This window comes from Mobula hypostoma, chromosome 28 (assembly GCF_963921235.1).
Source record: "Mobula hypostoma chromosome 28, sMobHyp1.1, whole genome shotgun sequence".
NCBI lineage: Eukaryota > Metazoa > Chordata > Chondrichthyes > Myliobatiformes > Myliobatidae > Mobula > Mobula hypostoma.
Genome location: NC_086124.1, coordinates 18341882 through 18357980, shown reverse-complemented (window position 1 = coordinate 18357980; position 16099 = coordinate 18341882). Strand labels below are relative to the sequence as shown.

Here is a 16099-nt window from a genome sequence, read left to right as displayed (position 1 = left end):
CATTATGCCAAACTAATCGACTAGCATGCAAACAGTATATTGTCAATAAAAAAAGACAGGCCCAGTAGTACAACTCATCCATAACAACCAAGATTTCCACTGGAGCCTGTTCCATTTGCCTGAATTTGGCCGATATTTCCTTGAACTTCAGAGAATATCCTCACCCTTAATATCTGAGAATCAGAATTAGGTTTATTACCGCTGTCATGTGTCACGCAATTTGTTTACTTAGCAGCAGTAGTTCAATGCAATACAGAATACAGAAGAATCAAAAGCAAAAATATAAATAAGTAAATCAATTACAGTATTTGTATATTGAACAGGTTAAAAATCGTGCAAAAACAGAAACAATAAATATTTAAAAAGTGAACTGGTGTTAATTGTTTCATTGTCCATTTAGGAATCGGTGACAAAGGGGAAGAAGCTGTTCCTGGATCGCACTGCTATTGGATACAAATTTGAAGGGTTTTTGGCTTTGCTTTAGGGACGGTTAAGGCGAATTCGGAACAACAGAAAAAAGAGTGTTTCGTAATCTAGAGAATGAGCGTAACATGAATCGATTAACTATTAATGTGCATGCGCATAAGTGGTTGCTTATCGTACGCGACACATGCAACTACAGCGAAGTAAGTGTACAGAGTAATTAAGTCACCACCACGATTTTCCTGGTGGAAGAAGAAGACGTAACAAGGTAAGATTATATATAGTTGACGGTTTTGTAAACTCGGGTTATTGTTACAACCTTGTGAAATTATAGTTTACAATACCGTACGTGCGTCTTTAATATTGAATGTTTCATCAAGTACTTCATGCAAGTGGTGTTAAAACGAACGTTTCAAAGTATTGTTTTTCCGATGGACAAGAAGACATTGAGTTAAATCGCACTGTTCAAGATGGAGTTCGATATAGGTATGCATAGTGCTAGATATATCAGAACGGATGAGAATTTATAGAACGTAACCTTTGCACGATTTAATTATTTAGCCTGAAGTCTGTGGCTTGTGGATTTGGTTATTTAGTTAATGTCGAAATACATGGACTCTGTTCGTTTTCAGTCTGGCCCACCGAGAATTCTGTTTACTGAGATCGATAGCACTTTGAAGTCTACAAACAATGTATGTTTACCAGGTGTACTTTGTCAAGGTTCTGCTACGAAACGTTCATGAAGTGCCTATTCCTCTGTATCTTTGTCCTTTTCTATCTTTCTATCACTCTATCCTTTTCTTTCCCTGTCTGTGCTCTACGTAGGTTTCTCACGCTGATCATCAAAGAGGGATAAGGCATTAATTAAGAAAGAAATCCTCGCCCAGCCTTTTAAGAAGAACATACCTTATACATCTCTCTCTCTCTCTCTCTCACACGCGCACACACACACACACACACACACACACACACACATACACACACACACACACACACACACACACACATACACACACACACACACACACATACACACACATACAGACACATGCACACACGCACTGTATGTTTCTGTTCCCCAGCTTTCAAATGAGATAGCAATAACTTATCTACTTTGAGTCCTTTGATGTCGAATACTTTCCGTGCTAGTACTATATCTACTCAACAGTTGATGTCATTGTGGCTGATATCAACTTACTACAATGCTCCAGTATTTATTACTTTGCCAATTATTCAACATCATCCAGTGACACACGGCCATCCTGATAATCGTCAATGTCCGTTTCATCTACGAACTTACTAATCATATTGTCACATTCGCATAAGTGTCTCTAATTAATGAAAACTTCCTTCCCTATTCGTCCTATCTGTACATTCTCGGTTTCTAGGCTTTTGGTACGCGTACTGCAGATGTAGCAATTGACCCAGAGCTCGATAAATCTGAAAGTCGTCAAAAGATTTTTCCAGTCTTTCCAGGGCCACTTGTGTAAAAAAATGGCTGAAGATCGCTGCATCGTAGATATTTATTTCCCCATTACCGCCATCTTTATGTTGCTTTCATTTAGGCCAAAACTCCCTCTGGGCTTACAACTTTCCCCCACATTTTTCACTTGGTCGAAATTAATTAGTAATGCTAAACCATATAATAATGAATGTAGAGCATCTCGCTTCGTTTCGGGCAACGGGCATTTCTATCAGTAATTTTTCTGAAGAAAAAGTTACATTGGACCTCCTAATAGCACCGCAATCATGGACTTTGATTTATGGCCCTACGATCTCGATAGCCATGTTTACTTATCTCAGAGCTAAGGTTTGACAAACAAATGCTGGTGACATCTGAGATTCTGACGCGTGTCTCTCCCCAGATTTTGAACAACGTGTACCAGAACTAATTGGAGTTGAGGTTTAGGGCACTGCTAGCGTGACTCTTTCCTCTGTAACTCAAAAAATGTTAATAGATCACCGACTAATATTGCACTCACAACATCAATTTCAACATGGAAACGATGGACATGTACAGGCTTATTTGCTTTCCAAAACGTTAAAGGTGGGGTGGAGAGTTGCAGCAGTCTATAGCGTGGTTTGCTATCCACATCAGTTTTCGGGAATTAACCCATGGATGCCTGTAACTAAAATGGCGGGTAAACATAACTGATGCTTGTTTTCGTCCTCATGTAGTACGCTAATATTTTCAGAACTTGCATGCATTTTTTCATGATTTCTCGTAGCTGAAGATTGTAGAAAATAAATAACGCTGGAAGATATCAGATATTCGTCAAAATTCCATAATTATAGAGATTTTCATTTGCTATAATGTGCAACTTCCTGGTATTCGGAGGCATTGACCAAGTTTCATACTTCTTGTTTCAGGCTCAGGTGCTACCAGTATACGAAAATATTCTCAAAGTTACTTTTTTTCTGGATATAACAATCGACTTTATCTTGACGAGGTCACGTTCAGAAAGTGGTTTACACTCATTGAATAAATGATGAACATTTGTGCAAAGATGACGTACAGTGGAATCCTAATGTTCTTGTGTATGAAACACAGAATATCTTCATGCGTGCGTTACGCATAGTTAAGAAAGCAAAGGTGCATATTGATCTTTATTGCTCCATAGGTGTAGTTTATAAATAGCGTATATAAATATGATTAATTGCAGATGAAGACGAACTCACGTTTGGAATTCTGTAGAGTGTTTTGGAAACTTATTCATTGGATGCAAAGGTAAAAATACACACTTGGCCCGTTCCTTGAATGAGATGGGCACTCTAGCGTGAGAGGTTGGTGAAGTTGGGATGGAATACACTGGATCGTAGAATTTGCGGGTCATCTTATTGAATTATATTAAACCCGCTAAGAAGGCCGAGTGTGCGAATGTTACGGTATTATCACTAACAGAATCAGAATCCGATTTATTAGCACTTACTTATTTCATATGAAATTTGCTGTTTTAGACACACAGGACCATAGTCATAGGAGCAGAATTGGGCCATCTGGCTCATCGAGTCTGCTGCGCCATTCAATCATGGCAGATGTATAATTTACCTCCCCCTCAATCTAGGGACCTGGCCTTCTCCCTGTAAAATTTGATGCTTTATCCATTAAAGAGCCTATCCATCTCTGCCTTAAATAAACCCAACGACCTGGCCTCCACAGCCGGTTCTAGTAACCAGTTCCACAAATTCACAATCTTTTGGCAAAAGAAATTTCTTCACATCTCTGTTATGAAAGGGCACCCCTCTATCCCGAGGTTCTGCTCACTTGTCCAAGACTGTCCCAGCACGGGAAACAACCTTCCACATCTACTCTGTCCAGGTCTTTCAGCATTCGAAATGTTTCAATGAGATCCCCGCTCATTCTTTTGAATTCCAGCGAGTACAGACCCGGAGCCATCAAACATTCCTCGTATGATAACGCTTTCATTCCTGAAATCATGCTTGTGAACCAGCTTTGGACCTTCTCCAATGCCAGCACATCGTTTCTAAGATGCTGAATTTGTCCTATTTTGTGCTGTTTCACCAAGTACTCCATCAACTCATCCTTAATAATGGACTCTAACATATTCCAGAGACTGAGGTAAGGCTAACTGGCCTATAGTTTCCTTTCTGTTGCTTTCCTCCTTTCTTAAGGAATGGAATAACATTTGCAATATTCCAGTTCTCTGACACCATGCCAGAGGCAATGAGGTTTGAAAGTCATTTCTAATGCCACCACAATCTGTAACGCTACCGCTTTCAGAACCCTGGGGTGCAGTTCCTCTGGTACGGGTGACTCGTGTACCTTTAGATCTTTCAGCTTTTTGAGCACCATCTGACTTGTAACAGTAACCCAATCCACTTCTCTTCCTTTACACTCTGCAACATCAGGCATACTACTATTGTCTTCTACAGTGAAAACTGACACAAAATACTCATTTAGTTCATCAGTCATCTCCTTGTTTCCCGTTAGTAGTTCTCCTGCCTCATTTTCTAGTGGTCCTAAATCCATTATCATTTCTGCTTTCTTTTTAGCATACTTGAGAAAAATTTTTACTATCCACTTTGATATTATTTGTTAGTTTGTTTTCATATTTCATCTTTTCCCTTCTAAGGAAATTTTAGTTGCTCGTTGTAGGTTTTTAAAAACTTCCCACTACTCTATCTTCCCACTAATCTTTGCTTTGCTTTGTATGCCCTTTCGTTTGCTTTTAAAATAGCTTTGACTTTTCTTGCCAGCCACTGTTGTACTATTTTGACAATTGATTATTTCTTCATTTTTGGAACACGGATGTTCTTCACATTCCTGCCAGCAGCTTCTACCAATTTACTTTTGCCAACTCCTCTCATACCAATGAATTTTCCCTTACTCCACTGAAATAATACCACGTCAGAATATGCTTACACCCTATCTGATTTCAAGTTGAACACAATCATACTCTGATCACAGGTTCTTAAGGGTTCTTTTATTTTACTTTAAGCTCCCTAATCGCCTGCAGTTCATTACATAACATCCAATCCACTATACTGTATGTGATCCCCTTGTAGGCTTAACGACAAAGTGCACTAAAATGCTATCTCTTAGGTATTCAACAAACTCAGTCGCTTCAGATACATTAGCAATCTGATTTTCCCTGTGGACCTGCATGTTCAAATCTCCACTGACTACCATAACATTGCCCTTCTGATTCGTCTTTTCTATTTCTTGTTGTAACCGGTGGTCCACCTCCCAGCCACTGTTGGGAGGCCTGTATAAAACTGCCATCAACATCCTTTTACCCTTGCAGTTTCTTAGGAATCAACATCTTCCGATCGTATGTCACATCTTTCTAGTGATTTGATGCCATTCTTTACCAATAGAGCCACACCACCCCCTCTGCCTATCTTCCTATCCCTGTGATTTTACGTGTAACCTTAGACATTCATCACCCAGCTACTACTACCTTCCTCCAGCCGCGACTCAGTAATGGCTTCAGTACTATGAATTGTAAAAGTAAGTCCCGCATTTTCTTAAGGAAATAAGCTGGTTTTGGTCATCGATTTATTGGCAGTTCAGATAGCTAATGGCCGGGGAGAATGTTCATGAAAATAGAGTGATATACCTAATGTGGAAGGGGCTTCATTACTTCAAGAAAACATAGATGACATTTAAAACATTGATGCGTAGTCCTTTCTTCTCTAGGAGTGTGATGAATGTAGAAGGTATGTAGATTGTTGGATGATCGGTTAGAGTATCTGAATGAGCGAGAATTCCAGGGCCATAATCAACTAACACAGAAGAAAATTTAAATCCTGGTGCACGTCAGTCATGATACTTCTAAGTGGGCGGTGCAGTTTGCTTGCCCGATTGGACTACTCCCGTGCTTGTCTTACGGGACTTCTTTTATTATCTGCTTCAAACTTTGAAGAGAGAGTTTAACGGAGTTACCCTGGTAACATTTACATGAGCCCTTGAAAATACCAGTGAGTGACTGGTATGATCGAAGGATGACTCCGGAAGCGCGTGGTCGTCCGGAAGTTCGACCGGCGCGACGAGTTTAAAAACAGAGAGATTTTTTTTCAGTAGTTTGGCCGACGATGACTACGCAAACGCGTGGACGTCAGCAAGTTAAATCAGGGAGAGGAGTTTGAAAGGAGACTGCTTTACAGAGCAGGTGTGTGGGGCGTGGGACAGATTGGAAGGAAACAGAGTAGGAGGGCTTTGGCCCAACGGGGCGTCGGCGATAACGGGTTGAAGCGAGGTAAGTTACCTGTGAAGAAAAGAAACCGGAAGTATGTCTGTGAGGCTGGGGTTCTGGTTACTGGATATCAGATGTGGGAAGTCCTGGAGACTCCCAGCCTCCCGGAAGGCCTCATCTGCGCCAGGTGCGTCGAGTTGCAGCTCCTTAGGGACCGTGTTAAGGAACTGGCGCTTCAGCTCGATGACCTGCGTCTGGTTAGGGAAAGTGAGGAGGTGCTAAAGAGGAGATATAGGCAAGTAGTCACACCGGAACCTCGGGAGACAATTAGGAAAGGAAAGGGCAAGAGTCAGGTACTAGAGAGTGCCCCAATAGTTGGCCCCTTAACAATTACTCCTGTTTGAGTACTACTGTCGGGGGGGGGGGGGGAGGTGCGTGTCGTCCTACCTGGGGGAAGCAACAGCGGCCGTGCCTCTGGCATAGAGGCTGATCGTGTGGCTCAGAACGGTAGGAAAAGGAAGAGGACAGCAGGAACAGGGGACACTAGAGTTAGGGAGTTAGATAGGCGATTTTGTGGACGCAGGAAAGAAACGCGGATGATAGATTGCCTCCCAGGTGCCATGCTTCTGATCGCGTCCGTCATATCCTGAAGTGGGAAGGTGAACAGCCAGAGGTCGTGTTACACATGAGTACCAACGATATAGGTAGGAAAAAGAAGGGAGTCCTGAACACAGACTACAGAGAGCTAGGAAGGATGTTGAGAAGGAGGAGCTGCAAGGTAGTAATCTCGGGAGCAGGGATTCAAAGTTCTTGATCACTGAAGCTTCTTTTGGGGCAGGCGGGACCTTTACAAAAAGGACGGGTTTCCCTTGAACCCGAGGGGATCCAATATCCTGGCAGGTAGATTTGCCAAGGCTATTGGGGGGAGTTTAAATTAGAATTGCAGGGTGATGGGAACCTAACGGAAGGGACGGAGGAAGGGACTGTTGGCTCACAAATAGAGAAAGGTTGGACGCAGTGCGAGAAGGAGGATAGGAAGGTGATAGAGACGGGATGCTCTCAGACCGATGGTTGGAGATGTGTCTATTTTAATGCAAGAAGCTTCATGAACAAAGCCGATGTGCTTAGAGCGTGGATCAGTAATTCCTGCTATGATGTTGTGGCCATTACAGAGACATGGATGGTTCAAGGGGAGGAACGGTTACTTAGAGTGCCAGGCTATTGATGTTTCAGAAAGGACAGGCAGAGGGGCAAAAGAGGTGCGGGTATGGCACTGATGATCAGCGATAGCGTGACGGCTGCGGAAAAGGAGGAAGTCATGGAGGGATTTTCTACTGCGTCTCAGTGGGTAGCAGTTAGAAACAGGAAAGGATCAATAAATCTACTGGGTATATTTTTTATAGACCACCCAATAGTAACAGGGTCATCGAGAAGCAGGTAAGGGCACAGATTCTGGAAAGGTGTACTAATGACAGGGTGTCGTGGTGGGAGATTTTAATTTTCAAATATTGATTGGCATCTCCCTAGAACAAGGTACTTAGATGCGGTAGAGTTTGTTCGGTGTGTTCAGGAAAGTTTCCTGACACAATATGTGGAATTGGGAAACGAATCTGGTCAGGTGTCGGGTCCCTCAGTGGGAGAGCAATTTGGAGATAGTGATCAAAATTCTATCTCCTTTATCATAGCATTGGAAAGGGATTAAGGAAAACCCCAAGGAATTCTACAAGTATGTGAAGAGCAAGAGGGATAAGACGTGAGAGAGCAGGAACAATCAATTATGATAGTGGAAGAGTGTGTATGGAACCAGAGGAGAGAGCAGATATTCTTAATGGATACTTTGCTTCAGTATTCACTACCGAAAAGGATCTTGGCGATTGTAGAGATGACACAGCGGATTGAAAAGATTAAGCATATAGCCATTAAGGAAAAGGATGTTCTGGAGCTTTTTGGAAAGCATCAATTTGGATAAGTCTCCGGAACCGGATGAGATGAACCCCAGGCTACTGTAGGAGGCGAGGGAGGAGATTATTGAGCCGCTGGCAATGATCTTTGCGTCATCAATGGGGTCGAGAAATGGTCCGGAGGGCGAGAGGGTTGCAGATGTTGTTTCCTTATTCAAGCAAGGGAATAGAGCTAGCCAGTGAATTATAGAGCAGTGAGTCTTACTTCAGTGGTTGGTAAGTTTATGGAAAAGATCCTGAGAGGCAGGATTTACGAACATTTCCAAAGGCATAATTTGATTAGGAATAGTCAGCATGGCTTTGTGAAAGGCAGGTCGTGCCTTACGAGCCTGACTGAACTTTTTTGAGGATGTGACTAAACACATTGATGAAGCCTGAGCAGTAGATACAGTGTAAATGGATTTTAGAAAGGCATTTGATAAGACTTCCCATGGAAGACTTATTGAGAAAGACAGCAGGCATAAGATCCAAAGGGACCTTGCTTTAGGGATCCAGAATTGGCTTTCTCACAGAAGGCAAAGAGTGGGAGTAGACGGGTCATATTCTGCATGGAGGCCCGTAACCAGTGGTGTGCATCACGGATCTGTTCTCGGACCCATTCTCCTCGTGATATTTATAAATGACCTGTATAAGGAAGTGGAGGGATGGGTTAGTAAATTTGCTGATGATACAAAGGTTGGGGGTGTTGTGGATAGTGTGGAGGGCTGTCAGAGGTAACTGGGCTGAGAAGCCCAGTACAAAATTGGGCTGCGAAGTGGCAGATTGAGTACACCTCAGATAAGTGTAAGGCGGTTCATTTTGGTAGGTCAAATGTGATGGCAGAATATCGTACTAATGGTAAGACACTTGGCAGTGTGGAGGAACAGAGTGACCTTGGTGACAGAGTCCATCGGACACTCAAAGCTGCTGTGCAGGTTGACTCTGTGGTTAAGAAGGCATGCGGTGCATTGGCCTTCATCAACCCTGGAATTGATTTTGAGAGACGAATGTTACAGCTGCATGGGCCCCTGGTCAGCTCTACTTGGAATACTGTTCTGATTACTGCTCAGCTCACTACAGGAAGGCTATGGAAACTATCGAAAGTCTGCTGAGGAGATTTGCAAGGATGCTGCCTGGATTGGGAGGCATTCCTTTGAAAGTAGGTTGACTGAACTCGGCCTTTTCTCCTTGGAGCTGTGGAGGATGAGAGGTGACCTGATGGAGGTGTACAAGATGATGACAGGCATTCATCGTGTGGTTAGACAGAGGCTTTTTCCCAGGTCTGAAATGGCTAACAGGAATGGGAACAGTTTTAAGCTGCTTGGAAGGATGTACAGAGGAGTTGTCAGTGGTAAATTTTTTATACAGAGAGTGTTGAGTATGCGGAGTGCGCTGCAGGCAACGATGGTGGAGGCGGATACGATAGGGCATTTCAAGAGACTCCAGGGTAGGTACATGAAGCATAGTAAAATAAGTGCTATGGGTAACCTGGTGTAATTTCTCAGTAAGTACATGTTCGGCACAGTATTGTGGACGTAGTGCCAGAAATTTGCAATAGGTTTTCTATGTTTCTGTGTTTCTATGGCTCCGGTTGATGCTGGAGAATAAGTTCAGGTGTAGATGGCCTGAGCTTACAACGTGAGCTGACAGCTGACGGGACAGCGTCGGTGCTATATTACAATGATTATAGAACATTAGAATGTCTCCGACCAAAACGAAATAGTATTTACAGAAAACAACAGGAATTCTGCAGATGCTGGAAATTCAAGCAACACACATAAAAGTTGCTGGTGAACGCAGCAGGCCAGGCAGCATCTCTAGGAAGAGGTACAGTCGACGTTTCAGGCCGAGACCCTTCGTCAGGACTAACTGAAGGAAGTGTGACTCACTCTTCCTTCAGTTAGTCCTGACGAAGGGTCTCGGCCTGAAACGTCGACTGTACCTCTTCCTAGAGATGCTGCCTGGCCTGCTGCGTTCACCAGCAACTTTTATGTGTGTTGCTAGTATTTACAGAATATGGGATGCAAACGACAAGACAAAAAAGAAAGAAAGAAAGGACTAGTCAGTGTAATATTATTAGGAAGGGGTAACAAACCGTATGTAAGAAAATAGCTTTACGTCACGAGGCTCTTCTAGCCTGCACTGTCATACAAGATTCCATTGGCTGAGTAGTGCTGGTCTTAAATGCTCTTCTCTGCCGTCTAGTATATCTGTTAAGTAGTCGATTGTTGAATCATGTATCTATCAGCATCCTAAATATATTAGATGACACCCTCGAGAGATTCACTACCCCATATACGAATTATATTACCCGTCCGTTATTCTTAAATGTTAGACCTCTTATTTCGCTAGAGCATACCTTCTTTCGAGATGATTTCATGCCTCCCCGATGACCATATCTTCGCCATGTTAAGAAAAGTGAGGAGATGATAGCCAGGAGCAATCAACGGATAGTCACTCCAAAGGAGACAGAAAAAAATGGGTAACTTTCAAGACAGGGAATAAAAAAACGTCAAATGGTAGAGAACATAACTGTGGCCGTCCCCCACAAGTATAACTACTCCATCTTTGCTACTACTGGGGGGAACGACCTACCTGGGGAAGCAACAGCAGCCTTTTCTTCTGGCAGTGATTCTGGCCCTGTGGCTCAAAAGGGTAAGGAACTAAAGAGGAAGGTAGCAGTTCTCGTATACCCTATAGTTAGGGGGCCAGTTGGTTACTATAGGGATCCGAAAGAGAAACACGGATGTTAGCTTGCCACGCTGGTGATAGGGTCCGAGTTGGGTTCAGAACGCGTGCACAATATCCTGAATAGGGCGGGTGGGCAGACAAAAGTTGTGGTACCTATTGGTACCAATGACATAGGTTAATAAGGGAGGAAATCCTGAAAACAGGATGTTGGTGAGTTGGTCAGGGATAAGCAGGACTTCAAGGGTGGCATTTTCGGTATTGGTGCCTGTGCTACGCGACAGTGAGGAAAGAAATAGAATGAGGTGTAATATAAATGCGTGGCTGAAGAATTGTACCGGGGGCAGGGATTCAGATTTCTGAATCATTGGGACCTCTTCTGGGCCGGGAGTGACCTGTACAGCAGAGATGGGTTGCGCTTGAATCTGAGGGGGACAAATATCCTTGCCGGCAGAATTGCTAAAACTCTCGGGAGTGGTTTAACCTAATATGGCATGAGGGTGGCAACCATTATGATAGAGTTGAGGATAAGCTAGCAGGAGTACAAGTAGATGATGGGTGTAATATTAATGTAAGGAAGGACAGGTGAATGGTCGGGTACAAATGAAGACAGTGCAAGCAGTTCAATTGCACCACAGATGCAAAATTTAAAAAGCTGAAGAATGAAGGATTAAAGTTGCTGTATTTCAATGCAAGTAGTATTTGGAATAAGGTTGATGAGCTCTTGGATCAGTAAGAGACAGGTCGGTATAACATTGTGGGCATCACCGACTCCTGGCTGAAAGACCACCATAGTTGGTAGCTTACTATGCAAGGACATTGTTTGTATCGAAACTGTAAGTAGGAAGGCGAAGGCGGTGGTGTATCTCTGTTGGTAAGAGATGGAATTACATCTTTAGAAAGTGGTGACATAGGGTCCGAGAATGTCAAATCCTTGTCGGTGGAGTTAAGAAACATTATGGGAATCACTTGTGGGCCTCCGGATAGTAGTCGATATGTGAAGTTGAGATTGCAAAGGGTGTTGGAAAAGGCATTTAATAAGTGTAATATTGCAATACTAATGAGCGGCCTCAACATGTAAGACGATTGGAAAAATCAAGGTGGTGGCAGATCTCAAGATAGGGAATTTGTTGAGTGCCTCCCAGGTGGATTTTTAGAGCAGGTTTTGCATGAGCCTACTAGTGGAAAGCCATTCCTAGATCGGGTGTTGAGTAATAGTCCTGATTTTATTAGGGAATTTCCCCTAAACAAAAATTTACCTGAGTGATGAGATTGCACAGGTGATTTTGAAGGGGATTCTGGTGGGGATGACGGCAGAGCAGAGGTGGCTGAAATTTCTGGGAACATTTCACAAGGTGCGGGATAGATGCGTCACGTTAAAGAAGAAATTATCAAATGACAGGGGTACACAACCGTGGCTAGCAAGAGAAGTTAAGGTCTGCATAAAAGCTAAGGAAATGTCATATAATGTTGCAAAAGTGAGTGAGAAGTTGGATAATTGGGAAGATTTCAAAATCCAGCAAAAGACAAGTAAAACAGCACAAGAATGGAAAAGGTTAAATATGAGGGCAAATTATCCAATTATATAAACTAGAATACTAAAATATTTTTTTCAGTTATATAAAGGTTAAAAGGGAGGTGAGCATTATTATTGAATCACTGGAAAATTATGCTGGTGAGGTAGCAATGGGGAACAAAGACATAGAGGATAAGTTAAGTAAGTACTTTGCTTCAGACTTCACTGTGGAAGGCATTAGCTTTGTGCCAGATATCCATGAGTGTCAGGGAAAAGGAGTGAGTGCCATTGCTGTTTCAAAGTAAAACGTGCTCGGCAGACTGGAAGGTCTTAGGGTAGATAGGTCACTCGGACCAGAACTACATCCCAACGTACTGAAATAGGTTGCTGAAGATCCTTTGCTTACCATCTCCAAGAATCACTTGATTCTGGCTTGGTTCCGTAGAACTGAAGAATTTCAAATGTTACTCCATTCTTCAAAAAGGAAGAAGGTAAAAGAAACGAAATTATAGGCCTGTTCGCCTTATCTCAGCTGCTGGGAAAGTGTTGGAGTCCATTTTTAAAGATGAGGTTTCAGGGTATTTGGAGAATAATGATAACAGAAGTCAAAGTCATCAGGGTTTCTTTGATGGGAAATCTTGCCTGACAAATCCCTATAGAGCTCTGGGAGGAGGTAACAAACAGGGTGGACAAAAGAGAGGCAGTAGATGCCATTTAAATGAAATTTAGAAGGCTGCTTAACAAGATAAAATCCCATGGTATTACAGGAAAGAGATTATAGTATGCGTAAAGGAATGAATGACAAGCAGGAGGCAGCGATTGGGAATAAAGAGGGCCTTTACTGGTTGTTTTCCTGTGACTGGTGGTCCTCCTCAGGTGCGATTATTAGGACCGCTACTTTTCACATTGTTAGTCAATGATTTAGATAATGGAAATGATGGTATTGTGGCAAAGTTTGCAGGAGAGACGAAGATAGATGGAGGGGTAGGTAGTGCTGAGGAAGCAATTCCATTACAGAATGAATTAGATAAATTGGAATAATGGGCAAAAAGTGGCAGATAGAATACAGTGTTGGAAGATGTATTGTAATGATTTTCCGTAAAAGGAACCAAGGGCAGATGTTAAATTAATTGCGAAAAATTCAGAAACCAGAGGTGCAAAACGACTTTGAAATTCTCGTGCAAATGACGCAGAAAGTTAATTTACAGTTCGAGCCTATGGTAAAGAACGCAAATGCAATGTGACGAATGAAATACATTCATTTCAAGGGGACTAGAATATAATGAATAATAAGAAGATAACATTTGAGGCTTTATAGGACACTACTCACGCCGCACTTGGGATATTATCAACAGTTTTAGGCCCCATATCTTGGAAAAGGTATGTTGTCAGTGAAAAACATCGGTAAGAGGTTAACGGGAATGATGCCAGCAATGAAGGTGTCATCATATGAGGAGAGGTTAGTAGCTTTGAGCCTGCACTCAGTGGATTTTTGAGAATATGTGGTGGGGAGGGGGAGGGGATCTCATTGAAACTTACTGAATTTTCACTACGGAAAAGGATCTTGGGGATTGTAGGGATCACGTACAGCAGACTAAAAACCTTCAGCTCGTAGATATTAAGGAAGAGAATGTGCTGGAGTTTTAGGAAAGTATCAAGTTGTATAAGTCACCGGGACCGGACGAGATGTACGCCAGGCTGCTGTGGTAGGCAAGTAAGGAGATTGCTGAGCCTCTGGCGTTGAACTTTGCATCATCAATGGGGACGGGAAATGTTCCGGAGGATTGGAGGGTTGAGGATGTTGTTCCCTTATTCGAGAAAGAGAGTAGAGATAGCCCAGGAATTTATAGACCAGTGAGTCTTACTTCAATGGTTGGTAAGTTGATGGAGAAGAACCTGATATGCAGCATTTATGAACATTTGGAGAGGCATAGTATGTTTTGGGATAGTCAGCATGGCTTTGTCAAAGGCAGGTCGTGCCTTACGAGCCAGATTGAATTTTTTGAGGATGTGACGAAATACATTGATGGAGGTGGAGTAGTAGATATAGTGAATATGGATTTTAGCAAGGCATTTCATAAGGTACCCCATGCAAGGCTTATTCAGAAAGTAAGGAGGCATGGGATCCAAGGGCATATTGCTTTGTGGATCCAGAACTGGCTTGCACATGGATAGCAAAGTGTGGTTGTAGACGGGTCATGCTCTGCATGGAGATCAGTGACCAGAAGTGTGCCTCAGGGATCTGTTCCGGGAACCCTACGCTTCGTGATTTTTATGAATGACTGGCTGAGGAAGTGGAGGGACGGGTTAGAAAATTTGCTGATGACACAAAGATTTGGGGTGTTATGGATAGTGTGGAGGGCTGTCAGAGGTTTACGCGGGACATCGATAGGATGCAAAACTGGGCTGAAAAGTGGCAGATGGAGTTCAGCACAGATAAGTGAAAGATGGTTCATTTTGGTAGGTCAAATATGATGGAAGAATATAACATTAATGGTAAGACTCTTGGCAGTGTGGAAGATCAGTGGGATCTTGGGGTCCGAGTTCATAGGGCACTCAACGCTGCGGCGCAGGTTGACTCTGTGGCGATCATCAATCGTGGGATAGAGTTTAGTAGCAGTGAGATATTGCTGCAGCTATATAGCACCGTGATCAGACCCCACTTGGAGTGCTCTGCTCAGTTCTGGTCGCGTCACTGCAGGAAGGATGTGGAAATCATAGAAATGGTGCAGAGGAGATTTACAACGCTGTTGCCTGGATTAGGGAACATGGCTTATATGAATAAGTTGAGGGAACTCGGCCTTTTTTCCTTGGAGCGACGGGCGACGGAGGATGAGAGGTGACCTGATAGAGGTATATAGGATGATGAGAGGCATTGTTCGTGTGGATAGTCAGAGGTTTTTTTTTCCCCAGGGCTTAAATGGCTATCACGAGTTGTTAGGTGCTTGGAAGTAAGTTCAGAGAAGACGTCAGGGATACGTTTTTTACGCAGAGAGAGGTGAGTGCATGGAATGGGCTGCCCGCGACCGTGGTGGAGGCCGATACGACAGGCTCTTTTAAGAGACTCCTGCTACATGGAATTGAGAAAAATAGAAGGCTATGGGTAGCTCTAGGTAATTCCTAAGCTACGGAGATGTTCGGCACAGTTTTGTGGCCCGAAGGGCCTGTATTCTGTTGTAGGTTTTCTATGTTTTTATGTTTTCTCTGTTTCTATGTTCCTAATTTTGAAAGTACTAGATAAGTTGAATCGTTAGAGGATATTTCCTCTGGTAGTCTGCCCAGAACTAGAAGGAACAACCTTAAAATTCAGGAACGACCATTCAGAATGGAGGTAAGGACGAATTTGTTTTCAATGAGTAGTGAATCTGTGGAATGCTGTGCCACAGACAGCGGTGGAAGACACTTCTGTGGTTATACCTAAAGCGAAAATTGATCGTTTATTGATTGGTCAGGGTATCAAAGGGTATGGTGAGAAGGCATGAGTATAGGGTTGAGTGGGAACTGGGACCAGCCATGATAGAATGGCGGAGCAGACCCGAAGGGTTGAATGGTCCATATCTGCTTCTTTGTCTTATGGTCTTATGTTGTGTCTCTCCCCAGCCAATGGCTGATAGCGGTTGCCTTCTAAATGGTTCATGTGTAACGGAAGTTCCAAAATATGACCCCCGAGGTGCAAGGCACAATATATGATGAGCGCTTGAACCCTGAGCCTATACTCGATAGAGTTTAGAACAATGCAGGAGGGAGGGAAACCTAAATGAAATCTACTGGATGCTGAAATGACTCGATAGAATGGATATGGGGAGGATGTGTCCATCATTGGGAGAGTCAAGTCTGCGGACATCGTCTGAATATCAAGGTATATCTCTTTAAAA

General features: G+C 43.0%; 1 protein-coding gene across 2 annotated transcripts in view; it reads left to right on the top strand.

Annotated features, from left to right (window-relative positions):
- Nucleotides 1–418: 418 nt before the first annotated feature.
- Nucleotides 419–16099, top strand: part of LOC134338839 (immunoglobulin superfamily member 1-like) — an 83800-nt gene continuing 68119 nt past the window's right edge. Inside the window, exons 1-2 of one of the 2 annotated variants that reach the window (XM_063034975.1) lie at nucleotides 419–691; nucleotides 2794–3016. The gene's annotated coding sequence lies outside the window, so the exon portion shown is untranslated. The remainder of the gene's footprint in view (nucleotides 692–2793; nucleotides 3017–16099) is intronic. The other variant, XM_063034974.1, reaches the window with a different exon arrangement.